At 37.0% G+C, this 20,429-nt stretch overlaps 1 long non-coding RNA gene and 1 pseudogene across 1 annotated transcript; one reads left to right on the top strand and one right to left on the bottom strand.

The window, feature by feature from the left end:
- The first annotated feature begins 1,719 nt into the window (after positions 1 to 1,719).
- Positions 1,720 to 9,193, top strand: LOC139901500 (UDP-glycosyltransferase 83A1-like; annotated as a pseudogene).
- Positions 9,194 to 16,716: 7,523 nt separating this feature from the next.
- Positions 16,717 to 19,922, bottom strand: LOC139897910 (uncharacterized). The gene is made up of 4 exons (XR_011776824.1): positions 19,663 to 19,922; positions 18,025 to 18,313; positions 16,952 to 17,799; positions 16,717 to 16,835 (listed from the first exon to the last, which is right to left on the bottom strand). It is a non-coding gene; the product is annotated as an uncharacterized lncRNA (long non-coding RNA).
- Between the last annotated feature and the right edge of the window lie 507 nt (positions 19,923 to 20,429).

Below are 20,429 nucleotides of genomic sequence, written 5' to 3' on the forward strand. Positions count from 1 at the left end.
GTTTCCATATGAAATACTATATATCCTTGTATTAGATTAGATTTTGACTTAAGACCTAATGTATTCTAAGAAAAGTTTTTAAATAGGTATAATATTTTAGGATTTAACAATGTATTTTAAGGAATATATTAAATTAATACGTAAAACACAAATGATTAATTAGTTACTAGAAAAATCGAGTAGTTTATTCTGACTCCTTTTCTTGATGGAATGAAAGAAATGCCGACCTTGGTTATGAAGTGGAAAAGAAAGAAGTAGCATGGAAAGGAGGTGAGTGTCACTATATTAGAGCCTCCCTTAATATTAAATCTTGGCTCCTCCTTTCAAAAAAAATTCGGATAAGTTTTAGGAGAAAAGTGGGAAAATGGACTGACCTCTATAATATAAAAACATGTTTAAAGGCTTCAAGATTTATTTATTTCAAATCGGTGTCAAATGACTTACCACTAAGCGAACAAAGAATGATGATTTAAGCTAGAGAGAAAATCAAACGCCGATATGCTAAGGAGTTACAAGACAATCCCGAAGATGAATGGCAGTGGTTTACATTGTATTGCTTGTTTAATTTTCGATTTTTCATTTTTGTTGTATCGTTTTTTAGATTATTCGTGTAATGTTAATTTCAGTTTAATTTTAAAGTAATGCTATGTAAATTCAAAAAAGTTTTCATATTTTAAAGAATGTTAGTTGTCTGACCTAAATCATATAGTGCGTTTCATCATCGTTTTTTTTTTTTTTTTTTTGGAAGTGTGTTATGGGTAGGAATATAGTATACGAAACTGAAATAACTAAATATGTTATCACAAAATAATAACCGCTGATAAATAATTGAAAAGCGAAAGTTAAAAACGATCTAACCGATATTAGGTTGAACCGGGATTGTGTTTGACACAATTACTGCCGGACCTGAACACTTGCCTGAAAGGTAACCGGAATGAGGAGACCTTGTTGCGGCTAAGAGGAAAACCTCATATTGTATAAGAATGCATATACAATTTTTAGTGTATCTTTCTTCAAAGCGTAAGGCCTTTATTTATGGTGGAGACTATAGCCTTAGGTTTGTTCCCACAACCGATGTGGGACAAAATACTAAAACTTTTAGATTTTGCACCAAACTAGCAACTTCGAGATTCGATATCTCATTCACCTTTAATCCGTTTTGGACACTCTTTAACTCGTTTTAAAGCCCTCGTCAAGGACTACAAAACACACTAAATAGTTACTATTATATGTCACTTGACTATATAATTATTTGTGTCCAAAATTTGGTGAAAAAACACATTTTTCATCAAGTTTTTCCAACATGATGTGTGTCGGTGGTTCAATTGTCATTTAGATAGAAAGTATTGAGCTGACATTAATGTGATACCTTCTTCTGGAGTTGAAGTGTGTTGTGTATGAGAGTGATGTTATCATTACTCAAAAGTAGATGACGCCATCATTCTTAACCTCTAAATGTTAATTATTAAATTAAACAATCACATGTAGCTTTACATAAAAAAAAAATAATCACTCTCTAAATTGAAACATTAATTTTAAAAATTGGTTACCTAATTTGAGGTCAGATTAGCTCCAACAAGGCCTCAACATAAAGGATAAAATAAATCATTCATAAAAAAAGAACAAAATAAGTAAGGTGTACAAGGTCATTATTTAAAGTATCCCACAATCGATTGTAAAAAGTATCAAACTCACACAAAGCATTCATAAAGAAAAAACATGGCAAAACCTCATGTGCTAGTCATACCATATCCAGCACAAGGCCATGTAATTCCTATGATGGAGCTTACTGAGTGCTTAGTCAAACATGGAGTCAAAGTTACTTTCACAAACACTGAGTTCAACCACAAGCTTGTTACAAGTAATTGGTTGGAAAAAGATGGTTTTGGGGAGCTAATACAGATGGTCTGTATTCCTGATGGGCTTGAACCGTGGGAGGACAGGGCTGATATTTCTAATAAGCTGTCCTTGTCAATATTAAAAACCATGCCAAGTAAGCTTGAGACATAGAGACGCTTAACAATGAAGATGTAAATAATAAAATCACATGTGTTATTGCTGATGGTTGCTTGGAATGAGCCATTAAACTTGGAAACACGATGGGAATCAGAACAGCAGCCTTCTGGCCTGCCTCAGCGGCTACATTGGCCTCATTACTAAGCGTTCAGAAACTGATAGACGATGGAATAATAAATTACAAAGGTGAGTAATATATAATCATATATACGAGTGTTTCATTTGAAGGTGAACTCTTTTCCGATCTACTTTTGAATGGTATGATATGTGTGAGTTTATCTCAAACTAATCAAGTTACAAGTTTAGCAGCAAAGGAAGGGGTCAAGAAATTGAAAGTTGTCAAAATTCTACTCAAATGCATATGAACACATAAACTATCTTACTCCGTATTTAATGATATAAAATTTATTGTAATATTATTCTCATGGTATCACAGTTAAACGGACGGCATTTCATGTTATGTACTCGTGGAGGGTGGGTATTTTTTATTAATTTGTACGCGGCGTAATCGGGTTATCCTGTGACTGTTTCCGACCCTTTCATTGTCCACCCAAAAATGAGCTGCTAGTTAGGTTTGAACATGAAATCCAACCATTAAGCTATATTGTGCTGATTATGATATGTTAGGAAGAGGGGATCGCCTGGACCTTGGGAGATATAAATTTGAGAGAAAAACAACTCTATTACTCACAAGAATAGATTTACAGAGTATTACAAAACTCTTACAAAAAAACTCTCAAACTCACACACACTCTCTAGGTTGCGATTACACTTCTCTGAGTGATTTAGGATGATTTACAATGAAAGTTTGCATCTCTATTTATAGCAAAAATTCTATGGCGGTGAATGGTGTGAACGAAGAAGGTTGGCGGAAGTTGGCGGCCGTCATCGTGTTCAAGTTTGCTACTTCCGTATGAGTTGTTCAAAGCTGAAAACGTTGAACATCTAGATGGCAGCTGGAACAGAGCCATCTAGATGACGGCTGGAAACCACTGGAAACCATCAATTCTCCCCCTCCAGCCGAATCCACGAACATTCCAGTTATGTCTCTGCATAACTTCAACTTTTCTCGAGTCACCACCTTTGTTAACATATCCGCAGGATTCTCCTTTGTATGGATCTTCACTAGTCTCAACAGTTGTCGATCAATTACCTCGCGTATCCAATGATAGCGAATATCAATATGTTTTGTACGGGAATAGTACATGGAGTTCTTGCTCAAATCTAGAGCACTCTGACTGTCACAATGTACCTTGTACTCCTTTTGCTTGATTCCAAATTCTTGGAGATAACGCTTTAACCACAACATTTCTTTTCCAGCTTCTGCGGCAGCAATATACTCTGCTTCAGTTGTGGATAATGCAACACACCTCTGTAGTCTTGACTGCCATGAAACAGCTCCCCCTGCAAAAGTGTAAATGAATCCTGAAGTAGATTTCCTACTATCAGGATCTCCGGCCATATCCGCATCTGTATAGCCTTCCAAGATTGGATCAGCTCCCCCGTAACAAAGACATAGATTCTTTGTACCTTTAAGATATCTGAGAATCCATTTTACCGCCTCCCAATGCTCTTTCCCGGGGTTCGAGAGAAAACGACTCACCGTTCCCACTGCATGAGCAATATCGGGTCTTGTACACACCATCGCATACATCAAACTTCCAACTGCTGAAGAATATGGTACTGAAGACATCTCCCTGATCTCTTCCTTGGATGAGGGACAAGAACTCTTGCTTAACTTGAAATGGTTAGCTAATGGAATACTAACAGGTTTGGCATTGTTCATATTGAAACGTGAAAGCACTCGTTCAATATACTTCTCCTGAGATAGCCATAACCTTTTATTCTTCCTATCTCGGGTTATCTGCATTTCCAAAATCTGTTGAGCCTGTCCTAAGTCTTTCATGTCAAAAGACTTAGAGAGTTCCTTCTTCAGCTGGTTGATCTTCGTTACGTCTTTCCCTACGATCAAAATATCGTCTACATAAAGTAGAAGAGCAACGAAATCTCCTTCAGAAAACTTCTGAATGTAGACACACTCATCTGCTGCAGTTTTCTTATACCCGTGACACACCATGCATGAGTCAAACTTCTTGTACCACTGCCTAGGTGCCTGCTTCAAACCGTACAAACTTTTCTTCAGCTTGCATACGAGGTTATCTCCTGAAACCTCAAAACCTTCTGGCTGCTCCATGTAAATTTCTTCATGTAAATCTCCATGAAGAAAAGCTGTCTTTACATCCATCTGTTCAAGCTCCAAGTTCATACTTACGACCAATCCAAATATGACTCTAATTGAAGTCATCTTGACTACTGGTGAAAATATCTCGTCAAAATCAATCCCTTTCTTCTGTTGGAATCCTTTGACTACAAGTCGTGCTTTGTATTTCACCACTTTTCCACTACCATCCTTTTTCAGCTTGAACACCCATTTATTTTTCAGTGCCTTCTTCCCGCGTGGAAGTTCTACAATCTCATAAGTTTGATTTTTCTGCAGAGAATCCATCTCATCCTGCATTGCGAGCAACCATTTTTCTTTATCCTTATGAGTTACTGCTTCATGAAAACTCTCCGGTTCTCCATCTTCAGTAAGTAGAAGGTACTCGGATTCTGGATATCTACTCGATGGAATCCGACCTCATTCAAATCTACGAACTTCTGGAACATTCTGAGGAGATCCACCATCATCTTGACCTTGTGATGGTGCTGGAACGTCTGGCAGATGGGGTTGTGGCTCCCCCTGCTCAGCACCGTCATTTTCCTCATTATCTTCTACTTCTGGCATTTCTTCTTGCACTAAAAATTCATTTCTCATGAATGATTCCGTTGTTGCCTCTGGAACCTGAGCAGCAACATTTGACTTCTGAGATATTGTGGGTTTTTCAATATCTTCTATTGTCTGGCTTTCATGGAACACCACGTCCCTACTTCTGATCACCTTTTTCTCCTTTGGATCCCATAATCTGTATCCAAATTCTTCATCTCCATAGCCTATGAATATGCATGGAGTGGTCCTTGCATCCAGCTTCTGCCTGAGCTCCTTGGATACATGTGCGTACGCCAAACATCCAAATACTCTTAAGTGAGAGTATGATGGATCCTTTCCAGACCAAAGTTTCTCCGGAACTTCAAAATTCAGTGGTACTGATGGAGATCGGTTGATCAAATAACAAGCGGCTCTGACTGCTTCTCCCCAGAATGGCTTTGGCAGCTTAGCCATACTGAGCATGCTCCGAACACGTTCCATGATTGTTCGGTTCATTCTTTCCGCTATACCATTATGTTGAGGGGTACGTGGGACCGTCTTCTCATGTCGGATGCCATATGATCTGCAATAGGCATCGAACTGCCTGGAAGAGTATTCACCGCCGTTGTCGGATCGAAGACACTTTAACTTCTTTCCTGTCTCACGTTCTACCATGACATGGAACTGTTTGAAGTAATCGAACACCTGGTCCTTCGTCCGTAAGAAATATACCCACACCTTTCGAGAAGTATCATCGATAAACGTTAGAAAGTATCGATTGCCGCCAATTGATTCAACTTCCAAGGGACCGCAAACATCAGAGTGTACCAGACTGAGTAACTCTGATTTTTTCGTTGAAGAGGAATTAAACGAGACTCTATGCTGCTTACCAAACAGACAATGATTGCAAGGATCTAGTGCAGCATCCTTGTCTACATTGATAAGCTCCTTCTTTATTAGGGTAGACAACCCTTTCTCACTCATGTGACAGAGTCTCTGGTGCCATAAATTTTGTGAAGCCTCCTTTTCTGCAACATTAAGGCTGTCTGTGCAGATCTTCACATGAGCCTTGTACAGTGTGCCACAAATGTGTCCTCAGGCGACTATCATAGCGCCTCTTGACAATTTCCATGTGCCTTTACTGAAATGACTATCATAGCCCTGTTTGTCGAGAGCTATCCCAGAAAGTAAATTCAGCCGAAGATCTGGCACATGGCGGACATCCTTCAGAGTGATTGTGCTCCTAGAACTTGTCTTTATCCTGACATCTCCAATTCCGACAATCTCAGCGGAACTGGAATTTCCCATCTTCACAGCTCCAAAGTCACCAGCTTTGTATGTTGTGAAGTATTCTTTGTATGGAGTCACGTGGTAGGAAGCTGCAGTATCTACCACCCATTCCGCTTCTTCTCGTGAGACGTGAAGGCATGTCTCATCATGGGTTGAACAATAAGCTACATCACCAGAGATAGTCACTAATGTTTCTCCACCCTTATTCTTCGGCTGTGAACTACTTTGACCTTGTTCCTCTTTTAATCTATAGCAGTTCTTCTTCATATGTCCCTCTAATCCACAATGATGGCATTTATATGTTGGTTTTCTGCCATCAGCTGACTTGCCCCTGCTCTTGCATCTGCCTCTCCATTTATTTTTGCTACTCATTCGCTGTCTCCCCCGATTCTCTGTGACAAAGGCATGGGTCTGATCTGTGCCCATGTCTTTTCTCCTTGCCTCTTCACTGAATAGGGCATCCTTGACCATTGACATGGTAAGTTTGCCATTCGGGGCTGAGTTGCTGAGTGTTACTACCAGCGTTTCCCAACTATCGGGAAGGGAACTAAGTAGCAGTAGCGCCTGAACTTCATCGCCAAGCGGCATCTCTATAGACGATAACTAGTTGACCAAGCTCTGGAACTCACTGGTATGCTCGGCAACTGAAGTTCCACTTTTGAGCTTCATGTTGACTAAACGCCTCATCAGTAGGGCTTTATTCCGAGCAGTCTTGGCCTGGTACATGTTCTCTAACTTTTTCCAGAGGACATATGCGTCTGTCTCTTGTGCAACATGGTGGAAGACACTATGATCAATCCATTGACGGATCTGACCAATAGTTTTTCGGTTTGATTTCTTCCACTCTTTCTCTTTGGTAGAATCAGGGTTTATACCCTTCAATTCAATAGGATCGAACAAATCCTTACAGCTGAGGAGATCTTCCATCCAAGGTTTCCACAGCGTGTAGTTTGTTGCTGTGAGCATAATCATAGCTCCGGAAGATGATGTTGACTCTTCTGTGGACATTATCACCTTAAAAATAATTTTTCAACACAAACGGGGTTGAATTGTAGAAAACAGAGATCACCGTTACGTCCGGAACGGTTGAAAATGGTGGAATAGACACTTCGCGGCTTAAATTCCACTTACGGGGTAAAATTATAATTTTTATAAACTTCAGGGACCAAAAATGAAATTCTGAAAATTTCAGGGACCAAATTGTAAAATTTCACAATTGCTACAGTACCACTACAGTACCTCTACAGTGACTTGCTACAGTGCCGCCAGCTGCTACAGTGAATTGCTACAGTGATCGTCTTCTCCGGCGAAAATTCCGGCACCGGTCGTCTTGACCAAACTTTGACCGCGTTTTTTGGGCTCGTTATAACTCCGTTTAAGTCACCGTTTTTTGCGTTGGACTCGGTTCGACGAGACGAATCCAATGGTACACTCAAAATTGGATTTTAAGAAAACTTCAGAAAACCCAAAACTCGACCAACGTCTCTAACCAAGCTCTTGATACCACTTGTTAGGAAGAGGGGATCGCCTGGACGTTGGGAGATATAAATTTGAGAGAAAAACAACTCTATTACTCACAAGAATAGATTTACAGAGTATTACAAAACTCTTACAAAAAAACTCTCAAACTCACACACACTCTCTAGGTTGCGATTACACTTCTCTGAGTGATTTAGGATGATTTACAATGAAAGTTTGCATCTCTATTTATAGCAAAAATTCTATGGCGGTGAATGGTGTGAACGAAGAAGGTTGGCGGAAGTTGGCGGCCGTCATCGTGTTCAAGTTTGCTACTTCCGTATGAGTTGTTCAAAGCTGGAAACGTTGAACATCTAGATGGCAGCTGGAACAGAGCCATCTAGATGACGGCTGGAAACCACTGGAAACCATCATGATAAACAAGTTATAGAAATTAGTACAAGAATTCGATTCTTGAACAACCCAACCTTATTTTGCAACCTGTACTAGAAATCACTGGTTCTCTAACCTGAACTTTCAGAAGATTACCTAGTAGTTGGTACTGTGATATCCTTTTAAAGGGTCTTAGTTTCAAATCTCCCTACTAGCACATCTTCAAGTGGCATGAGAATGGGCGAAAATAGTCACGGGATAATCTGGGTATACTACACACATTTTGTATAAAATTAGCCATCTTGTGCCAATCTAATTTCATCAAATAAAGATAGTAAGATATTCAATTATTCTTTCTGAATGTTTTATTGTAGGCTTGCCTCTGAGTGATCAAATAATTCAACTATCAGAAACCATGCCACCAATAAAACCTGAGAATCTTACATGGGTATGCTTTAAGGACGTGGATGCTGTTGAAGCTATGTTCCGAATAGTAATAGCACTCAACGAAGCTTTTACATTGACAAAATGGTTAATATGCAACTCAGCTATAGAGCTAGAGCCTGCAGCATTCAGCTTGTACCCGCAACTATTGCCGATCGGCCCATTACTGGCATGCAACCGACTTGGTGACCAAGCAGGCCAACTATGGCAAGAGGACTCCACCTGCTTAACATGGCTTGATCAACAACCAGAATGTTCAGTGATCTATATAGCATTTGGGAGTCTCACTATTTTTGATAGAACTCAGTTTCAAGAACTGGCACTTGGTCTTGAACTTAGCAACAGACCCTTCTTATGGGTGATGCGGCCTGGTATGACTAAAGAGACTACACCTGCTTACCCAGATGGTTATATGGATCGAGTGGGCTCTCGGTGTAGAATCGTGAGTTGGGCACCACAACAGAAGGTGTTAGCTCATCCTTCTGTAACTTGTTTTGTGAGTCATTGTGGTTGGAACTCTACTTTGGAGGGTGTAACAAACGGACTCCCGTTCCTCTGTTGGCCAGATTTCGGGGATCAATTTTACAATGAGAGTATGAGACTTACATTTGTGACTTCTGGAAAACAGGGCTAGGATTTAATAAAGATGAAGCTGGTATCATCACTCGCGGAGAAATAAAAAGCAAAGTAGAGCAGCTACTCAATGATGAGACGTTTAGAGAAAAGGCGTTGGATATTAAAGAAAAGGTTGCAAGTAGTGTGACAGAAGGTGGTCGCTCATACAAAAATCTTAACAGATTTATTCAGTGGATACAAGATAAAGATATATGCCAAGGATCAATCTGATTCTATGCAAGTATGATTATTTTGTAATGTTCCATGTTATAAATGTATGAACCCCTTTGAGATTTAGAATGATTAAAATAGTACGTATAAGTATCTAAATATAAATAAGCATGCAATAAGGACACCAAAAAAACCCTAGACTATGTCTATATATCTATATCTACTAGTGTTGTTTATTGGACTTATTACATGTCATTTATTTGACAAATTCCATTGCATTAGTTATAACTGTATCTTGTTCAAAAGCATTAGATATGACAAGTTGAAATTTAGAGAATACAACTTTAAAGAATGTATGAAACTAATACCCAAAAGAATTGTATCGCGCCATCATTTAAAGAATGATTTTACATAATTTTCCAAACAACTAACAATACATGTATGTTTTTAGAACTCGACTTAAAGTTTTATTCACTAGAAAAACAAAAATTACAGGCACTCGATCATTTCCAACTTAACTACTCCAAAGTTTGTAATAAAGTTCGATCTCCACTGTCCATGGACCACGTCTACAGGCTGCCAAACTGTTAATTAACTCAGAATTGTAACATGGGCTACTGATTGCTATTTAATTGACATCTCTTGTTTCATTAGGTGAAGACTTTAATCACAAATTCACAATGTAACAAGTAGAATCATATGTACATGCAGTAATAAACTTTTACGAGTACAAAATAACGGAGTACTATCATGTAGGCCCATCAAGTCATGTTTTGTGACATGTGATGTTGTAAAAGTGTAAAGCCAATTAATGCATGTGACCAAGTCAGTACGTACTGGGTCATCAGGACTTGCAAAAATTGAATAACTTGAGGGTTGTTTACTTGTTTTACTCCAACAGGGCCACCAGGTACAACAAATGTAACTACCTCAGAAATTTACCCTTATTTATAATACTAAGCTCAAGAGTCAATACTTATTATCAAAAACAAACATTTAAAAAACATATCATGGAGAAACATCATGTTCCAATTATACCATATTCACCACATACTACCGGAAAGATGATTTTTCCGGACGATAAATCCGGACGACTAGTCGTCCCAGAAAGTCTTCCCGGGCGGCACATCGTCCGGGATGGGTCGTCCAGAAAGGTTCGTCCCGGAAAGCTTTTCGGGACGGCAAGTTTTTTTCCCGGACGGAAGGTGGGGCCCACATTGACTTTCAACGCTAGCCTTCGTGGACGATTTTTCCGGACGACTTGTGGAAACGAAAAATCGTCCCTAAAGATTTAATATTAAAATAATATTATATTTTTATTAATAATTATTTATTGATAACATAAAAATAAAAAAAAAAATTCTGGACGACTCTTCCTGGACGACAAGTCGTCCGGAAAGCCCTCTGCTGTATTCGGACGTATTCGTTTCTGCTGTTACCATCCGTATTCGATACGGCACATTTCAAATATCTAAACCTGCTACATAAATAAGATTATAGTTTCACAAAATACCACAATAACATTAAAAAAAATATATGCAAACGCTACAATAATTATCCATACATTTTAAAATCCGGAAAAACTACCAAATCAACTAATATCGTTTACAAATCAACTAAACTTAACATAATTGTCTTTAAACAACCGGAAAAACACCCAACAAAAGCATAATTGTCTTCAAACACACCAAAAAATTACAAATCGGCAAATCCATCATCATACAAATCATCATCATTGTTACGGCTCGGGTGCGGAGTATTGGAATTGGAAGTACCGGTAGTATACCCAAAATTTGGTTGAATATCGGGAGGGACTACACAACGTTTAATCAAGCACAGTTTTAAAGTCACATATGTTAACACTGAGGTCAATCACAAGCTTGTGACAGAGAACTGGTTAGACAAAGATGGTATGTGTAAGGGTGCAAACCAAGATCTCACATCGGTCATAGGACAAAACAAATGTATGTATATAAGGCTAAGAGAAATTCATTCTGTCATCAGTTAGTTTTAGAATAAGGGTTGCTCACCTAGAATTTAACCGAGATCATGATTTTGTGGGAAGTTATTAGAATCAGTCCAGTGATCAGGAGACCGATGAGAATCCTTTCGCGGATGCAGGTAACCGTAGGGATCATCGTCAAGACCCCCTACGCAATCTAGGATTTAAAGTTGAGATCACGGAATTTACGGGATCAATGCACCCGAATGATTTCCTATATTTGTTGAGCACCGTTGAATGCGTGTTTGACATTAAAGATATCCCCGAACACCTCAAGGTCAAGCTTTTAGCTTTTACGCAAACACGTTTCTTTGTGGTGGGATCATGTTCAAAAATATAGGGTGTATGCCCGAAAATCCAAAGTCAAAACATGGGATAAGATGAAGAAGCTATTGCGTGATAAGTTTCTTCCTGAATATTATCGTCAATAAGCGTGGAGGAGATTATTCAGGAGTTTGACATATTACGTATGAGATGTGATGTCAAGGACGAAGAAGAACAAACTATTGCAAGATTTTTTGGTGTTTAAAATTCTGAAATCTCAGACGTAGTCACGTTGCAACCATACTGGTCTTATACAGATGTGTGCAAGCTCGCTTTAAAGGTGCAAAAAGAACAAAAGAGAGGGAAATCAAAATCCCCTTTTATCTGTAATGCAACACCAGGCAGTTCCAAACCCGGGCCTGTGATAATCGACAAGGGAATGGGTGACTTAAAGTCCTCGACTTCTGGTCAAGGGATTACTAGCCGTGTTCTAAGGTGTTTTAACTGTCAAGGATTCGGGCATTATGCTAGGGATTGCCCAAATCGACATCATGTGCGGTATTATGATGAATTTGATAATCCAACATATCACATTAAATATGACACTGATGGAGAGCAAAATGTGACTCCCCGTACAAAATCATCGTGTACGGTTCATCAACAACAGGATCATTACAAGGTCAAACACTATATGCTGTTTGAAAACCAGTTTTTCATTCATGAAAAGATAGCGTTTTACAAAAGATAACGTGTTTTCTATGAATAGAAGAATAAACATAAGTATGTGACCCAAAGGTCGTTACAAAGCCATTGTTTGAAAATAACATAAGTTACGAATGCAAAATAAAAGTTCCATGATTAAGACATCTCTAAGTAATGCAGCGGAAGTCTAACACAGCAGGTCCATAATAGCAAGTCTATAACACCAATACAGCAAGTCTAACAGCGGAAGCAACAACGTCTAAGCACCTGAGAAATACACGCTTAAAAGTCAACACGGATGTTGGTGAGCTATAGTTTGTTTGTAATCAGTAAAGTAATGTAGACCACGAGATTTCAGTGCTTCAACCAGCAGTTTAAATCAGTGTGAAAAGTATATGCTTAACCGTGGGCACCCGGTAACTAGACTTAACGTATGTATATCACCCCCTAAAAGTGCACTTGGCGAGTGCGTTTGTCCTCGAAGTATTAAACACCCGTTGAATGCTAGCGCGACTTGCCCGAGTGGGGATGTCAAACCCTATGGATCCATATCTAAGATACGCGTTCACGGTTCAGAAACCAATGATTAAACGTTACCGAGCTAAGGGGAATCTTTGTGCCGTTTAGTAACCCACACATATGTAAAGTTTAAGTACTCGTGTCTAGTATGTAAAACGTAAAAAGCGCATGTATTCTCAGTCTCAAAAATAGTAAAAAGTAATAAGGGATAAGCAGTAAAAGTTGATATGAAACGTATGCAAGTAGTAAGTCGGTCTGAAAGGTCGTCAACCTAATTTATATAATATATAATATCAATTCAATGAACAAAGCATAACGATATTGATAAAGAATTAAAGTAGACGTTAATTACCATTTGGAAATTTGTCTTAAGAAACAAGCAGTAAACGGAATATTCATAGTTTTGTGATTAAAACCTGATTACGTACGTACGTACGTGGAGATATATAACCTCAAAAACGATTAAAAGTTTGTGAAGAGAAAATGGGAATGTGCGTGCGTGAGATTATAAAGGAGTACAGGACCTTGAATAACAGAACAACAACAAGCAATTGGAAAAAAAAACAAGCTTGCACACAAGAACAGATAAAAAGCAGTCGGCTTTTATCAAATTTTATTGACTAAAATCGTAAATCAAAAACTGAAAAAAATCCAACGTACGAGGGTTTACTTAAATACTAATGGACAAGTTGTTTAAAATAGGAAACAAAATCAAATAAGGTAATTAGAATCCAACTCCAGCACAAGTTTTTTGCCTTCCGGGACCCAAAATCCCAGCATAAACCCGGCCCATAACCAAAACTTAATGTAAACCAAGCTTAAAAATAACTAGATGGAGGTCCGGAGTAGCCCACTCCGTTGGGCCAGATAATCGGGATGAAAAACCACAAAATAAAAAAAAATAAAATAAAAAACCACTAAAAGACGAAATAGGTGACGTCTTAATGACATCACCCGAATACTATTCATTGGTGTTGCTAATATACTTATTATAAATATAAATATAAATATAAATATAAATATAAATATAAATATAAATAAATATAAATATAAATGTAAGGCATTAATTAATTAATAATAAGGTAAGAAGATACGGTAAATATATTTATTTCCTTATAACGAAAAAGCACTCTGTTTTTATTTGTTGGAGATCCAACACCGTGGTATTATAGTTTCTCCGGGTCTTTTTGTTTTACTTAGATGTTGATACATTTATGTTTTGAAATTAATGTTTCTTGATTTTGGTTCGAATACTAACTTTTCACGGTGGCTTTGATCCTGAGTTTGGAGCATATCAAGGCAATAATTACAACTGAAGAGGTACATTTACTTTTCATATAGTGTTTGTAACTTTTTTTTTTTTTTTTTTTTTTTTTTAAAGATTTTTGTTTAAAGACAAACTCACACACCTTTTATATATTGAGAAAATTTTCAATTTTAGTATTAGTGAATTGATGTTGAAGGTGAACGGCACGCGAATTTTTACTCAGTTTTCACACATGTTGCATGTTAGTATTACTTTTTTTTACAGAACATTAATTATTATTTAACTTACATATGGATATGGATACATGGATATGTGGCGATTTGTTATGGTGATAATTGATCTCAACACAACATGATCTACCAGCATACGTTTCACACCTTGTCACACCCATAATGCCAGATCCACAAATTTTTTAACTTTTTTTTTATTGTTGAACCAAATAAGTGTGAGATTACTAATTATACCTTTATAAATTATTCTACCTTTGGTAAATAAGGTATCAAATAAACAAACTGGAAGTTGACGATACAATTACAATACATAAATAAAGTTTAAAAGGAAACGCTATTGTAACGAACTACTAACACCACTAACCTTTTAACTTTGAAAGAAAACGCTATTGTAACTAACAACTATCCAGTAACCTTTTAACTTAAAAAAGCATCCAACTTATAAAAACCAAAAAATGTAGGTGTTCACAGAACATTCCCTTAGACGTTAAAGTTTACCGATTCGATGGTATAGAATAGACGAGGCAGCTATCAAACTTGAAGTGTTACCAAAACTCGGTTGTCACTCCTTTAGAACATTAACGTCATCAAGACCCAAGAGTATACAAAGAGAGACGAATTGTGCGAAATTTGACCAAATTAAACCCATTTCTCTGTGTCAAATCCAGTTATGTTTAATTCAGTTTAATGGATTGCTAAACAATTATAATAAAAAAGGAAACCTATAATGTTCTAATAATAAGACCACATCTTACGCGGCGTTAGATTAATGTCAAAATTTGAGTTGGACAAATTTAACGCCTCTTACGGGGGTGTTACATTTGACGATTATGCGGTGTTAGTTACATTTGCAATGGGCAAACACAAAATTCAACATTCAATGATTTCTTGACACCTCATTATTACTTTATTTATTTTTCATTCAACTTCCAATCATATTTTACCACCTCACTCAAAACCTTTCAGGATCAAATTTAACACCCAGACACCCACCATCACACACCCTTCAAATTTAACAATGCCACGTCAAAGTCAAGTTTGTCTCTTTCAAAAACTGCAATTTTTGACTCCACGTCAAAAACTTTCAAGGTAACGTGTGGTCTGAAGTGGTAGGTTATTTTGGCAACAATATTAGCACATGAATAAAAAGTGTTTGCGGATAGACCCCGATTTCAACCCTTACTAAGAAAAGTTATTTTGACCCATTACCCAACCCGGTTCATTTGAAAGCCCAACAAGAACTTACATGACAGATCGTGCAAGGCGGGTAGGCGTACATTCACAAAATAGAGCTTCGGGAATTACAGATGAATCCAGATGAATAATGGGGAGGGATATGTAAGGTATTTTAGCTTTATAACGTATCAACCGTTCTGTTATGAAATGGGCTCAATAAGCAACAAGACATGGTCAACCGATTATAACGAGAAGCAAGAGAGGAGTTGCCGTACCAAATGTCATGCCAAAACTTTACCATTATGCCATTACCAGGTTCTAACCGAAACAAATTCGTAGGAACCAAGTTATCAGATGCAGTCTTTATGCAATCCCGGCCGAAGTGGCGTTACTTACAATACCGAATGTGTCACCATGAATCGATTTGATGATTCTGACCCAAATATATCGGAACAGGTTACATGACGCCACTTCCACTTATGTATAAGCGCGATATTAAACGCTTTGAGACTTCCAATGCTTAAACCGTCTTTTTCAAATGATAATAACACGGAATTCCATTTAATCCACGCCATCTTTCGGTTAGCAACACTACCACCCTAAAAGAATCTAGCACAAATTGACTCGAGAATTTTAATGAATGTTTCCGGGCATTTGAAAATAGACATTAAGTAAATTCCGAGACTACCCATGACTGATTTAAGAAGTTTCAATCTACCTCCCGAAGAAATTAAACGCGCTTTCCAAGATGGCAACCTTGATTGAAACTTGTGAATCAAATAATCCCAATTTGAAACTAACTTCATATTCGATCCAATAGGGATGCCAAGATATTTGGTAGGGAACGAACCCATTCGGCAACCCACTTGGTTCGCAAATGCGTTTATAATGGAATCGTCAACACCTACACCAAACACATGAGATTTAGATACATTAATTTTAAGGCCCGAAACCAAGTTGAACACTTCCATAATACGAATGATATGCTCCAACTCTTGACGACGCCATTCAGAGAGAATAATAACGTCATCTGCATGTAGAAAATGAGAAAGTTTAAGCGCATTTGATCCCACTCTAACCCACGAACAAAACAAGACACCATTGCTTTATGGAACGCCAAATGAAGACCTTCCATAACAATAATAATGATAAAGAAAAAGGGACTTAGAGGGTCCCTGTCGTAAACCTCTTCCAATTGGTAATTCTCGGGTCGGATTCCATTTACTAAAAAAGAATTTCTATCCGACTATAAGCACCCCATAATCCAATTACACCAAGTCAAACCAAACCCTATAGATTTTAACATAAATATGAGATAATCCCAGTTTACCGAGTTGTACGCTTTTTCAAAGTCAACGTTAAAGAACAACAATTTGCGATTACTTCTTTTAAACCACATAATAATCTAACTTAACATCAAAGTGCTATCTAGAATCTGACGACCGGATATGAAAGCCGACTGTACCGAGGCGATTAGCTTATCAATAACAATAGCCAACCGATTCGTTATTGGCATGACTTCCACGTATGTCGAGGCTGAGGCTGTCAAAAGAATGAAAGCAAAACATCAACAAAAACAAAAGAATGATAATATAATCAAGGCTACAATAGTAAGTTTAAAGAATTTGTAATGAAGCAGAATATTGAAAGGTACGCACGGTTTGAGGAAATGGCCAAAGCAAAACATGAAGATTATTTGAGCTCCGTGTCAGTAAAGAAGAACAAAACAGAGTAATCAAAGGCATCTGTTGAGGAGGAACAACCTTTTACTCCTCACAGCCTTTTACTCCTCAATCAGGATCACAAGAACCACAATCAACACAAGAATCAACACTTGAATGTGAGAATGAAGCAAATGTTGAAATTGCTGAATCTAATGTTTGCAAGGACAAGTTTATTTTTGAATCTGATGAAGATACCGGCAATCACAAAAGTCCTACTAAGCTAGTTCAATAAATTAAGATCATGGAAGAACTCCTTGAACAAGGTGAAGTTCCAACAAGTAATATCATATTGAGACAACTAGAGAATTAAAGAAGAACGGGCACCAGAAATTGTTCATGGATATCATGAAACCATGGTGGAAACCCAACCAGAAAACAGATTACGAATTGAGCTGTTATAAGCAAGATCAACGTTCTTTATAAATTCAATTACAATTTATTCCTAAAATAATTTATGACCTGCATTCTTATCTTGGAACTAAGATCAAATAGTAACCAAATACGTTTTGAAATTTGATCTATTTGGCCAGTTTATTAACATTGTAACTTACCCCTTTGGTGCAGGTATATACTCGTATCAAGTTTCTACTACTCTGATATTTATATATTCGATGGTATAGAATTCCAAAGCAACTATCGAACTCGAAGGGTTACCAGAACTCAGTTCTTTGCAATCCAAGTTTTGACTATTAATAAGAGGTGATGGAGGAGATAATAGTTTCATAACCTTCTCGGCCGCAACTATCTGTTCTTCACGAGCTACTTCATTATTTATCAGATTCCTGCAAAAAATCGTAACTAATTCGTGTCACTCCTCTAGAACAACCTGCCATTATTTTGACAAAGGCTTCCACATTGTGGGCCCCATCTTACAAGCCAAGAGCTATTAGCTCATTGGTAATATAATTGTATGCGGATAGACCCCCACTTTAACCCATACTATGAAAGAAAAAAAAAATTGACCCATTACCCAACCCATTGTATTTGAAAACCCAACAAGATCTTACATGAGAGATTGTGCAAGTCTGGTAGGCGTGCATTCACGAACAGGTGAATCCAGAAGAATATTCGGGAGGGAGATGTAAGGTATTTTAGCTTTATAACGTATCAACCATTATCTCGGGAAATGGGCTCGATAAGCAACAACACAAAGTAATCGTGCAAGCTGCAGCTCCATTACAATTTGCAATTGTCCCCGATGTGCATTACGCTACCGTGTTTGTGTGCAAAATGTTCACTCTATTACTGATGAATTTGGGTGTGTTTGATTGCCTCTTAATTGAATGGTTCGGCATGCTGAAGGTAAAGCAAAGGGTAGTTTATGTCCCATATAAAACTTAAAAATACAACCACTAATGTAAAACATTATCAAAGTATAATGAAGCTGAAGAATTGATATCAACATTATTTATCAGATAAATTGAATGAACTAAGCTTCAGTTCAAAAGTACTAATTGAATCCAGAAAGAACATATAATAAAGTATACAAACTAATTATTGTTACTGACATTATTATACATTTTTGCGCCTAGAACTAATCAATGAATATAGATTAACCATATTGAAATATGAGTTTAAATGGCGATCAATTACTTCAAGTTGATTTTCTATACATTCTTTTTTTATTTCCTTTTCTTTATCCTTCTTGAAAAGAGCATAAAGCACAAGTATCAACGTAAACCAGCATATTGAGATCAAAGGGCTAAATCGAACAAAAAGTTAACAATCTCTGGGATATGGTTTCCTAGCTGGACTTGATATGCATCATGCAGCTAAGAAACTACTTTCAAGAGATTGTCAACTTTTTGGCTCGATTTGGCCCTTTAATCTCAATTGGGTAGTTTATGGTGAGACTTGTCCTCTATGCTCTTTTCGAGAAGGATAAAAAAGGTAATAAAAAGAGAATGTATAGAAAATCAACTTAAAGTAATTGTTCACCATTTAAACACAAATTTCAATATGGTTAATCTTTATTCATTGATTAATTCTTAGCAACAAAAATGCATAATAATGTCAGTAACAATAAGGTAGCTTGTGTACTCTATTATATGTTCTTTCTGGATCCAATTAGTACTTTTAAAGTGAAGTTTGGTTCATTCCATTTATCTGATGAAAAATATTAATAACAATTGTTCAACTTCATTGTACATATTATGTTCATGTATCTAAAGATTTGTATATGGTGTGAATATAAAATATGATTGCATCACTCACACTTATAGAAAAACTCATCATATTGCTCTAGAGTTCAACTACATGTCAATACTTATATAAAATAAAACCAACTCAAACACTTAGGTCTCTAAAGAGTTTAGAGACCCAAACTTACAAGCTAAATAGTATTAGAGAGCTCAATAGGCACCTTTAGGACAAACACTATTTTAGCATACGGTACTTCTTGATTTCCTAACTTATTGACGAGCTTACAACATTTATTTTAAAATAAGGAGTGAATGCATGATAAGGAATACGTAAAAATGCAATTGAAGAGAATCATATATAATAATCATTAGTTATAACTCATACATAGATTCAATATTCAAACTTTCAAAGTAAGTAACACTGTAAGTGTCTATCCAAAATAATCCTAAGAAGAGCATAAGTAACAAGCACACAGAGGTATTCAACGAGTTCAGATGACATACCGCTAGAGCTAGTATTTCCATTAAAAATGTAACAGGCCAAGAGACCGACAACACCCGTATCTCTTGTGGAATCTGATGTGATGCCAAAGAAAGACATTAAAAAAAGGGTCCAAACATATAAACATTACAGCCTGGGTTGGGTATAAACTGTAAAATTTTGTCCAATTGACTACTTGAAAGTAATTTGCTATTGTGCATCTAACATCGGCAACAATATAACAATTACATTCAAAATCCTCCAAGTAGGTTTCTAAATACCTGTGAAGTTCTGACATTAAATCTGAGAGTTTTCCACTCCTCAATACATATAGAATTTCAAATCAAATTGGCAAACCAAATTTTGTTACGGTCACCAACAGCAACAATAAACTCATATATATCCAACGATAAGTAACAGAACTTAATTTATTAGGTGATCCTATACTTGTAACCTTGACTTAAATAGAAATAGATATATACTAATAAGAAACATACGAATACGAATTCTAGGGTTTGTAAAAATAATATACAGAGTTAAGATACAAAAAAAAACCTACTCCAACTAGAATGAGAACTTTGGAGGTGCTAACTCCGGATTGAATCGCCATTGCTAGACGATTCACAGTTTCGCACTCTGTAGTTTTCTGGATCGATCGGAGATTTAGACGAATTTTAAGTTCTAGGGTTTTTTTTATAGTATATCCTAATTGGGGAAAAATATATGGTCACGTATAATATATTATCATCCCTTTATTAATTCCCCATAGTCACTACTACACCCGGAATTT

The sequence above is a fragment of the Rutidosis leptorrhynchoides genome, chromosome 3 (assembly GCF_046630445.1).
Source record: "Rutidosis leptorrhynchoides isolate AG116_Rl617_1_P2 chromosome 3, CSIRO_AGI_Rlap_v1, whole genome shotgun sequence".
Lineage (NCBI taxonomy): Eukaryota > Viridiplantae > Streptophyta > Magnoliopsida > Asterales > Asteraceae > Rutidosis > Rutidosis leptorrhynchoides.